Source organism: Numida meleagris, chromosome 1 (assembly GCF_002078875.1).
Source record: "Numida meleagris isolate 19003 breed g44 Domestic line chromosome 1, NumMel1.0, whole genome shotgun sequence".
NCBI lineage: Eukaryota > Metazoa > Chordata > Aves > Galliformes > Numididae > Numida > Numida meleagris.
The window spans coordinates 111,309,825-111,321,872 of NC_034409.1; positions in this window are offsets into that span (position 1 = coordinate 111,309,825).

Genomic DNA, 12,048 nt, shown 5'->3' on the forward strand with positions numbered 1-12,048 from the left:
TAGAGCTGTGCCTCCATAGTTCCTTTGCACATAGCACCTTTCTTCCAGTTCCTGGTACACAATGGCAGGACAAACAATATGGTTTAGGTAAAAAAATCCCATCACCTCCAGTGGGTTTTGGATTAAGCCACTTACAGAAATCACTTCCTCGAACACAGAATCACAGAACGATTTGGGTTGGAGGGAGCTCAAAGCCCACCCACCCCAACCCCTGCCGTGGGCAGGGCTGCCCCCCACCAGCTCAGGCTGCCCAGGGCCCCATCCAACCTGGCCTTGAGCGCCTCCAGGGATGGGGCACCACAGCTTCTCTGGGCAGCTGTGCCAGGGCATCACCACCCTCTCAGTGAAAAATTTCCCCCGACCTCTAACCTAAATCTCCCATCTTTTAATTTGAAACCATTCCCCTTTGTCCTATCACTGTCTACTTGTATAAAAAGTCAGCCTTCCTCCTGCTTATGAGCACGCTTTCAGTACTGGACAGCCACAGTGAAGTCTTCCCTGGAGCCTTCTCCAGACAGAACAAATTCAGATCCCTCAGCTTGTATTCATAGGATAGGTGCTCCAGCCCTATGATCTTCTTTGTGGCCCTCCTCTGGACCTGCTCCAACCGTTCCATATCTTTCCTGAGCTGGGGGCCCCAAACCTGGTCACAGTAGTCCAGATAGGGCATCACCAGGCACTTCAGGCACCATTCTCTTACTGTTGGATACCTTTGCCTTTGGCAGATTATGGTCAACATTTTTTTCTCTCCAGTGTTTTTACTCATATTCCCTGCATTTCTCTGAAAGACAGATGTTACTCTGGGTTATCAGCAAATGCTACACATTTAAGCTTATGAAATTAAATAATAGTTGATACAAATCAAAACATTTATTACAAAATCATCTTTTTTTGCATTGATTTCTGGAAACTATGACATGCTGAGCTATAATAAAACATGACATCAATGGCACACAATCATAAGTTAATAAGCAGTAAATTAATGAAGATGCTTGATCTTGAGTTTCTGAAAGCAGAGCTCCTTGTACTTTTCTGATAATGTTCATGGTGCTTCTAGGTTTTTATTTGCCCACTACACAAGTGTAAATATTTGCATCGATATGGCCAGTCTAGAGTGATCAGGCTTAAAAATGATCTTGTAAGTGAGATTTTGAAAGTTTTGTTTTTCATTTTTTTTTTTTTTTGGCTCCCCACATTTTGAGGATACTTACTTCATATTTTCAGTATTTTGTTCAAATTTAAAAGGCTAATACTTTCCTGCGATCTTTTGGGTTGGGAGATGTCTTGGACAGGGTCCTCCTGTTGATGGTGAAGGAATGCTTTCTGTAGGTGCTTGTCTCCCTGTAATGAAAGAAACCACAAGAGTCACCTTGGCTTAGGTGCATCTTTCTGAGAACCTCAGCAAGGGGAAATGGATCTTTGCCAGTTTCAGCAGCAAATACTTTAAGAAAAATACGAACTTACAGGAAAATCAATTGGTTTAGCAACGCTATTCTTTAAGAGGGTCAAATAAAACTGCTGCACTATTTTTTAGAAAGGTGTCTGCGATCGCATGTAGAAAAGGAACAGAAATGCTCTCAAGAGTCTTTTGATAAAGTAAAGAGTGCTCAGCTACTGCAGGGCAAGCAGATGTCATGCAGCAGGCAGTGAGAAATGAGGATGACAGTTTCTGCTGTACCTTTTTTTGCTCATTTTTTTTCTCTCATCATATCTTAGATTGCCCTCCTCTAGTGTTCCAGAGGAATTGTGGGCCTATAGTGTGTGGTTTCAGGTTGAGAAAAATGTGAATTCCCCCCCCTTTTGCCATTCTACACTGGTTTATGCTTCCTAGGCACACTGTGCTTCTTGATCCAGGAAGCCAAGGAGTTGGAGACAAGTTGCAGATTGTAGAAAGAAAAGGGCATGAGACAGGTGTGGGGGATATAAGTAATGGAGAGGGGAGCTGAATCCTCAAAGCTGTTGCTTCCATTCTAGAAATTCTGTCCTAGCAGAGTACATAGGCTTGTCAAACACATGGGGTTTTGGGTACCCACATGGTGGCAGTTCTGTTCCTGCATTGTATTCCAAATCTCTTCTAAGCCAAGGGTGAAACATTGGGCTCACACCCAGGCTGAGCTTCAGTATCAGATGTGCATTTAGAGTTGTCCTAGAGGCTGTCTAGACTGATCTGTGTGCACTGCCTGTTGAATTCAAGGGTAGTTCCCACTCTTCGTATTGAAATCAGCCATCAGTACCCACTACTGCCCAGTGTTGCCATTCCCTCTCAGGAGAGCTCTGCAGGTAAGGTTTGCAGCTATGTCCTCTCCCTGCCTGCCCAGGCTTTGTTCTGGAAACCCACACTCCTAAATGAGTGCCTCTGGGGTTTACAGGACAAACACTCCCTGCTCTGTAATCAGTTCTTGGCTGATAGGCAGCTGGCACTTGGGCAATTGGCAGAAGGGATTGAATTAGGCAGAGTTGTTTCATGTCTGCACTAGAATTATAGAACCATTAAGGTTGGAAAAGACCTCTAAGATCATCAAGTCCAACCATCAAGTGCCCATTTTCTCCCTGTGCCCTTTGTCTACCTTTGCTGACATGGGTTCTTGGAGAGTAACATACCACTGTGTGCTGCATACACCATGCTAGCAGCCAAAATACAGACAAGTCTGACCAGGATACACACAGCAGGGGCAGTCCCAGGGGCTTCATAGCACTGTCATTCACCTTCTTCTCCTGCCAGTCTCTGGTTGCTCAGAGATTTATTCTTGTGCTTTCTTACTGTAAGTGTTTTTTCATTTCTCGGATTGTCCTAACCTGTACTATATGGGCTCTGCTCACAAATTGCACAAAAGCTTTTGAATTTTTGTTCCCTGACAATCATTTGACAGTGATGAGTAGACCTATTTGGAAAATGAAATACTTCTTGGCACTGCACAGCAGAAGCTTTTTTCCTAAGTCAGCCTTTTATTCTGTTGCTTGTGCATGGTTGATAATACAAACACAATTTCTGCATGACAGAAGTGATGTAAGTTTTACTGCTTGTATTGCCATTTCATCACAAGGAAAATTACCTATCAGAAAGAAGATAAAATGTTATTTCACAGAGATTATGTTAAATATTGTGTTAAATATTTAAATTATCATACATCATTTGAATTCCAGTAGGTTTACTTGCACTGCTCTTGTGCTTTCATGAAGCAGACCTTCCTTCTGAGACTTGCATGTGATTTTTTGTTAAACGAGCTGCTCCTTGAACAGTGAAACTAATAAGATCGGATGTCTTACTGATTTGTTTTCTATTTTCCATAATGGCCATCTTTCTCCCAGGCCTGTCCATGGCTCAGCTTCATGAAGCTTAGGAATTGAGTAGAAATTTAATTTCTTTGAGGCTCTGTCTTTATTACTGAATTTGGTTGAAATTGGCAAACAGATGCAAAATCATGGGGTTATGTGTGGAACGATAAATAGGTGGATGGACAGTCATACATGACCATGTGTGCCTTGCTTCCTTCGGAGGCAAGAAAACACCGCTAGAGGGTCAGTTGTGAAGATCGGCTTATTTTAGCAAGAGTATCAGTATAGATAAAGCACAGCAGCTGTTAACGAAGCCTCTCATTTTTCATTAGGGAAAAATATTACATCACCTTCAGTACCTCTACGTATTCTTATCTGCATGCTTGTAGGCAGGTGAATCACCACCACACCGTTGCTGACAAATGCCAAATCTCTCTGCAGAGCAGGAATTTTGACATTCCAGGTTTTGGCTTTTTTCTGGCAAAAATCTGTCTTCCAAAACAGCACACATGGGCCCTACCTCGAGTCACCCACTGGTATGGCTGTTCCTAGAGTTCCTTCCCTCAGCTTGAACCTACTGAAATGGGCAGGATGGTGGAGGTTTTCCTGCAGATATGTCTGTCACAATCTTCAGTTTCTTTGCCAAGCAGATTATGTCCAATTCTGTATGTTCAAGGTGATTTCTAATGAACCAAGAGTACTTTTATATGCTTAGAGAACAGTAGTTAATTTGCAGCTCTCTGCGTGGTTCCAGCATTGCCTAACACAATAACGAAGCAAAAAATCCTGCTGTGTTCTCCATTATTGATATTAAAATGAAATAGTTAGTTCTGTATTAATAATTAGTCTGTCAGTGCAACATACATTGTCAATTTGAAATTTCCTTAAGTGCCTGTACACTACGAATGATGTTAATGTCAGATCAAGGATTTTACTTGTAACATTTTTGTCAGGTCTGGAATTTGGAACCATTTCAAAGTACAGGAATAAAATCAGTATCTGAAATCAAGTGATGTTTTTACCTAAAAACAGCTTGCATTTTCATCTGTGATATTTCACTTGAATTTTCTTCTCTGTACATTGTGCTATTGCCTTTGTGCTACGTTATCTTGGTAATTGTCATGATGGAAATGTGCTTGCCATGCCAAGGACCTCACCCACAGCTGCAGCTCACAGCAGCTGCAGGTGATGAAGAAAGCTGGGGACAGTGACCAGACTCTTTGCAGCCCCAGGACCAGGCATGGCCACAAGCAATGGATAATAAAACATTGTTGAAATTTCAGGCTTTTCTTTTTGTCAAACTGTCAAAGAATTGCGACAAAGCTGTGTTTGCAAAAATGAAAACTGTAATAAGATTCTTCTTCTAAGCCCTTTCTATCCCAGCTATTTTCAGCAGACCCAAAGGACTGAAGAAGCCTAGGTTAGGGAACATGGAGTCACACACAATTGCATAGGTATAACTTTGTCTAAGTGGGAGCAGTCTGTTCTAGATGCTCTCATGAGTTAGCAAAATACTGACTTATCTCCACGGGATCCTGATGAATTATCCTTTACAATTGCAGACTTAGAAGAACATAAAATAACCTGACTTAGCATGTATGGTCATTGTCCACTCAAATAATAGAATAGAAGGCTTTAAGATGTTGAAAATAGGCTGATATTCAAGAAAATTACAGTCACTCCTGAAATTTTCCAGATGGACACATTTCAAAATACGATTCTCATATTTTGAGTCAGTGGGGTGGGAAAAATGCACTGGGTCCTTTTGGCCCAGCCTCTGTTCCAGCAGAGACACCGAGATCAGCGTGCCCAGGACCATGCCCAGGCGGCTTTTGAAGATCTCCAAGGAGGAGACCCCGCAGCCTCTCTGGGCAGCCTGTGCCAGTGCTGTCACCCACACAGCACAGAAGTGCTGCCTGCTGCTCAGATGAAGCTTCCTGTGTTCCAGTTCATGCCCACTGCCTCTTGTCCTGGCACTGAGCACTGCTGACAAGAATATGGCTTGATCATCTTTGCACCCTCCCTACAGATTTTTATAGACATTGATGAGATCTGTGAGCCTCCTCTTCTCCAGGCTGAGTAGTCCTGGCTCTCTAAGCTTCTCCACACCTTGCTCTAGTCACTTCATCATCTTCGTCCTCCTTCACTAGACTCTGTCTAGTAGCTTCATGTCTGTCTTTTACTAGGCAGCCCACAATTGGACACAGATCTCCAGTGATGTTCTTGCTCTACTAAATTTTGAGAGGCCATAAAATTCTCTTTCTCTCTCTTCAACATTTTGCAAACTGAAGTCAGAGTTTTTTAATTCTTAGGAATCCTGAAGCAATGCATGATACACTTTTTCTCGAAACAGTGATAATGTTTTCTTGGGAAACTGCCAAGAACATTTCAAAATCAATTTCTGTTCACACGCATTTACAGCTTGTGTGATGAGTATACCGTCTGTCTTTATTTCATTGCTACGTTAGTCTGATGGGAATCATAGAAGCTGTGCTAGACTGTGCTAGATGAAGATCCATCTATAGGAGTTCATGCCGTTTTGCTTCTTCAGCATCCCAGGGGGAGGTAACAGAAATGTGAAATACACTGCAATCTTTGTTGTTTTTTTTTTTAATAAAAGCAAGCTATTTTAGCAGTTTCAAATTATAGATTAAAATAATATGAATTGTTGATACTGGACTTGTAACAAAAATATTTTTGCTTTATTTTTGCACCTTCAAATGTGTAAACTATGATCCAGCAAATGTTCAGCACCTGGGATTTATCTTACATACATGAATAGTTCCTCGCTGTTCTCAGTAACTACTGTTTGCAAGTTTGTGGTCTAAGATTGTTCCAGAATGCCGTTAAGCGTTTTTGTTTTTTTTCTGGTCTTTTAAGTAAGCAAATGCCTTTTGAAAAAAAAAAGCTGGAAGATACATAAAAATTATTCACAGCATCATGAATTATGCAGGCAGACATTCCGGCTCCTTGTAGATAAACAAAATGTTCAGGTACTGAGATACAGATTTGGATGGGGTATTACAAAACAGGGCTCTGATTCAGAAAACCATTTGGGTCAGGAGTACTGCTCACTTTCTTTTTAAAAAAAAAAATGTGCTCAAGTGGATCAGACCTATACTAGCCTAGCACAGGATATTGTGCATTTACCCCTTGCAATTTTTTGTAAGTTGAGATTTTTCTGAAGTAGTGTGTTGGGCTTCTGTGGCCCAAGGTTTTGGTAGCTGGGGAGGGCTGCAGAGGTGGCCTCTGTGAGCAGAGCCCATGTTGGAGCCGTGCTGGGGCAGTGCTGGGAGAGCTCCAGCCTGTGGGAAGCCCACGTGGGATCAGCTCAGGAGGGCTGGCACTGTGGGACAGACCCACATGGAGCAGGGGCAGAGTGACCATGGAAGGGTGGCAGAGATGAAGTGTTACAGACTGACCACAGCCCCCATGCCCTGTTCCCCTGCACTGCTTGGGAGCAGGAGGTTAGAAGGTGGATGGAGGGGGAAGGTGTTTTTAGTTTGCCTTTGTCTTCACTGCTCTTGTCTGTTACCACCATTAATCTCCCTTACGCTGAGCCTGTTTTGCCCATGACAGTAATTGCTGAGTGTTCTCCCTCTTGTCATCTCGACTCATGAGCCTTTTTTGTCATCACGTTTTCTTCACCTGTTCTGTTGAGGAGGGTGGACCTCAGCTGCCATCAGTGTGAGACCACCACAAGTGTGCAGAGTTAAGGCTGTTTAAAGGGCATTTCAAGCCTCTTAAACTTACTTCACTAAGTGAAATCAGCGACTGACAGAAAATAACCCACTGCCTTCCCACACAAGTGCGGTTACTATCAGTTGTCTGCAAGCCAGATGATTGAAGTTTTTTTAATGAAAATGGCAATGTCGAGAAAAAGAATATACAGAAATGTAAATTATTTATATGTACATGAGCTCATGGCAAATTTGAAAATAAATTTTGCTCTGGTGAGACTCTGAGTCACTTCAAAATGGAGGCATTCCTTTCTCTGTCTGTTACATTTATTTTTACACCTCAGTTTCCACACTGCTGCTGGTAAAGTCAGCCTGTTTTGTTTCACCTCACTGCCTTCAGCACTTGTGCAAAACCAAAGAACCGTAAGTCAGAACTGGTTTAAATGAACTTGCCTGCATTTGCCTTCTTCTCTTGCTGCCTGCCCTCTCTTCCCCTGTGTCAAGTTCAAAGCCATCAGCTTTCTGGAATCAAGCATTAAAATAGGTTTGGTGAGCAGCCAGCCCCTCCTTTGAAAAGAGTGCTGGGCTCAATCATCAGAAGTCACTGCAATAAAAACTTCTGCCTTTGTGCTTGTGTTGCAGCTGCCATTGCTGGCAGGGCCGGGCTGGCAGGCTTTCTGGATGACCCACATTTGGATTCTTGTTCTTTAATGCACAGTGACTTTTACAGACGTCAGTGCTGGTTACCTACTGTGGAGAAATTAAATCTCTGAGTGTTAGCCAGTGTACAAACTGTTCCTTCTTTTTAGCACCACTTCACCTTCCAGCATAGGAAAGCTCAGAACTACAAGCTGCGGTAGATAGTCACATTTTTTTCCGTATATGCATATTTCAACACAGTCACCACCATTAGCTATTCATTTTGACCAGCGATGAACAGGAGCCTGAATGCTGTGTTCTTAACAATCTGCACCAGTGGAGGTGACCCACTGTCACTGTCACCACTGCTGAAACGCACCACCCACCGCTTCGCTGTGCTCACATCCACTGCTTGGTCTCCATCAACATTTAGCAAGCATAATTGAATGTCAATGGGTGCTATTTTTTCTGCATAGAGGAATTCAATTGCACCCCTTTGCTTCATTTGCACTTCCATGTCACACATCATTGTGTCAGAGTGCCCCTCTGCTGCCACCTGTCACACGGCAGCAACATGGAATGGGATATTGGCAGGAAGGTTCAACCTCTTCTGCCATATCACCAACATCCACTGCTGATATAACAAATATCAATAAACAAATATCAAAAATAATAAAACAGGAGGTATTACTTTCGGACCAGTCCTTGTACAATTAGGTTTATGTGTTATTTTGTTCAAGAGTTGTATTTAAGTGTCAAATAGCTCTTCTTATTAGAACCCTACATCAGTAGATCACACTGATGTCAATGAGCTTGACTCCCATTTGTGTTAAGTTCCTGCACTCCCATTTTACATCAAAGTCCTGTTTTTGCAGAATGTCTTTAGGATCTCAGTCTGGATCAGTCTGGGCTGTCACTCCAGTTGCTTCTCACTGCTTGCACAGTTAAAAAAGATGGAAAAACAATATATATGAACTTGACAAGCACAAGAATTTTCCACTGGCTTCTTCCCCTCCATTGCCATAGAGGGAGGTTCTGAGTGAGAGAGGACAAGTTCCAAGTATTTTATGGCCCACTGACGGATTCTTCCTAAAATAGCACTGAAGACCATTAGCTTCTGGAACAAGGCAATGAACCTCCTTCTCTCCCACCCACATATCCCTGCACACACGTCCTGGGGACCGTGGGCAGCCCCTGTTCACTGGCGGGCAGCAAATGGAGTGTGAAAGGAGCTTCATAGCATTCAGGCTACATTTTGCTGCCAACATGTTATGTCCTTGGATCCCTGTTCCTCACCTTCTGGCCTACAGGCGATAGGTTAGGAACAGAGATTTACGTGTATTGGCAGTAAGATTATTCATTCTAGGTCCCATTCCAACACCTGACTAAAAACAAAGATTTCTGAAAAGCCGTCTCTAAATGGCTTTTACCAGAGAGAAGGTACGTTCTGACGAAGGTGCGTGGCTAGATGTGAGGGTTTTTCCATCAGCTAAAGTACTCTGAGCCTTACTTTGTTAAGCGTTTACCCTCTTTGGTGCTTGCATTGCAGACCCAGGAAGCCCAAGTTTTTCTTCTCCCAGACAGTAAGATTCCCCACACAGGGTCCCACGCACTGATCACAGGGCAGAGAAGGTGGCACAGCAGCCAGGAAAGCATGCTGTGAAATAAAGCTCCCACACTGAGTCGTCTTCTCTTCTCTTGTTTGCTGGGCCGGAGGAAGCAGGGCTGGCAGGTGGAGCAGCTGGCTGCTTCTGGGAGGGCATGGCCAAGCACTGCCAGCGAGTGGGATGCAGATGTAGCCAGGGGAGGTGTGAGATGAGCCATCCTATTAGTGTCAGTCTCAGTGCAGGGACTTGACAGCTCTTTCATTTCAGAGGCACAAAGGTCGTGTGTTTTTGGAGCCTGTCCCTTAGGGCAGCATAAGCAGAATTCAAGACTGGAAATTAAGGCCATTTGTTTAAAATAATTTCAGAGAATGCTTCCTTCTCCCACCACTTTTTCCTCCATATAGGTTGAGCTTTAATGACGTTAGGAATTGGTAAGAGTAATATCGCTTCCAGAATGCAGCATAACTGAGTTTATTTCAAATGCATAAATGCATTTAGAATAAACAACTCTTTGTTACCGAAAATGAGTTATGTGATTAAAATGAATGCAATCAAATTTGAAGCTTTTGGCACTGCAGCTAACCAAACTGATGTGTCTAATCAGCAAATGATGCACTTTTAAGTAGCATATTATAGTTTGGAATGAGGAAACTACTTTAAATCAGTCTTCTGTATCCAGCAAATCACTGTGCAGCAAAATTTATATAGTCATATATAGAATCTTTTAAATGGAAATTATGAAGATTTTCTAACTGGGCTTTACAGTAAGAAACTTTGCACCTAAGAATTTGGTACAAGGGAGACATCTGGTGAGACATCCCTGTACTGCCGTGCCATGCACAGTCACACACCCGCGGAGCAGGGCTCAGCTGCCTTCTGTCGACAATTCATTCCTCAGCAGACCTCAAACATAGTTACGTAAGTGATAGACTGAAAATTCCCCTGTCCTATAAAAATCCGACTTTGTTGAAGATTATGAATTGGAGTATTTATAACGTTGGCCTCACGGACTTGCAGGGCTGGTATTATGACTATTACAGAGTGGGAAGTGATACTATAGGTGTGCCACTAACCTTGGTAAGGTAAGGAATCCAGACAGGAGAGGTGAGGCGAGGTCAGGTGAGAAAAGCAGAAGGGAGAAAGAGATTGTCTGCCTCTATTGTATTTTATGCTTCTCTGCAACATCTGCATACACAAGAAAGTTCTTATGATTTTTACAGGTTCCCTGTTTTTCTTCCATTTGAGGTACTTGAATTAAAACAACAATGATGTTATATGGCAGTGACTGTCTCTTAGCATTAAAGAAGCATGTTGTATTTTGTTTAATGGCTGACATGTTAAATGCTCTAGATTCTACATCCAGATTCAGCTTGTCTTGAAATTTGCTATGTTTAATGGAGACAGAAATGAAAATGCATTTCATTTATTCCACACTGCTGCATTTTTACCCTGAGATAGTGCTGAATGAATGAGACAAAGCATCCGCAGCCACACCCGGCAGCAATAGCTGTGTGCTGCCCTTTAGAGGGTGCTGCCTGGCACTGGGCACTGCATGGAAATGTCAGCTGTCCCATGTGTAAAGAATGCATTTTGTATCATATTTCCCTTATTTATAAATTCCCCTTAATGCATCTTTCAGGGAGAGGGAGGTGATTGTCCCACTCTACTCAGCTCCTGTGAGGCTCCATCTGGAGTACCGCATCCAGGCCTGGGGCCCTCAGCACAAGAAAGACATGGAGCTCTTGGAACAGGGCCAGAGAAGGGCCACGAAGATGATCAGAGGGCTGAAGCACCTCTCCTATGAAGAAAGGTTGAGGGAACTGGGCTTGTTTAGCTTGGAGAAGAGAAGGCTCCGGGGAGACCTCATTGTGGCCTTCCAGTACTTCAGAAGGGAGCATATAAACAGGAAGGGGTACGACTGTTTACGTGGGTGGATAGTGATAGAACAAGGGGGAATGGTTTTAAACTAAGACAGAGGAGGCTTAGGTTAGATATTAGGAGGAAGTTTTTCTCTCAGAGGGTGGTAACGCACTGGCACAGGTTGCCCAGGGAAGTTGTGGATGCCCCGTCCCTGGAGGCATTCAAGGCCAGGCTGGATGTGGCTCTGGGCAGCCTGGTCTAGTGGTTGGAGACCCTGCCCATGGCAGGGGGGTTGAAACTAGATAATCTTTGAGGTCCTTTTGAACCCAGGCCGTTCTATGATTCTATGATTTCTATTCACTCAAGAGCATCTAGGCCAGGCTACTTCCATTACTGTGAAGGGCTAGGAACACAGGCTGCCTCTCAGGCCTGTCTTTCATTACCCTGCTTTGGGAAAGTGAAACCCAATGTGTCTTGGTCTCGCTCCCAGCCCTTGCAGGGTGAGCAGAGAGGTGAACTGACCCTGTGCAGGGGAGCAGGTTGACTGTTTGACAGAGCACAGGTAAAGAATCTGCTGTTCTTCAGAGCTGACACCCATGCAGATGTATGTCTAAGTGATACCTTGATAAGTGAGAATTTACTGTAAAAGATTACAAAAAGCTAATAATCTTTGATTAGCATGGTATTTTATTCCTATTAGTATTTATATAGATGGGGCTCTTTTACTATGTAAAACTGTTATAGCATATATATTTGAAAGTACATCCTTGGCTTTATGCCTCAATGCAAGCACAAAGCATTAGTGGACTGAAAAATTAAAGCCATTCCTAAGTTTACAGTGATATTTGTGTCATGGACCTAGATAACAGTTATTTCCACCCTCCCTCCCCCTTTTTTTTTTTCTCTCATTTGCTACTTTTTAATTGTTGGAAACATTTTGTGTAAGCAATACTTCAGGCACCGTATTTTTTTTTGCACTCACAATT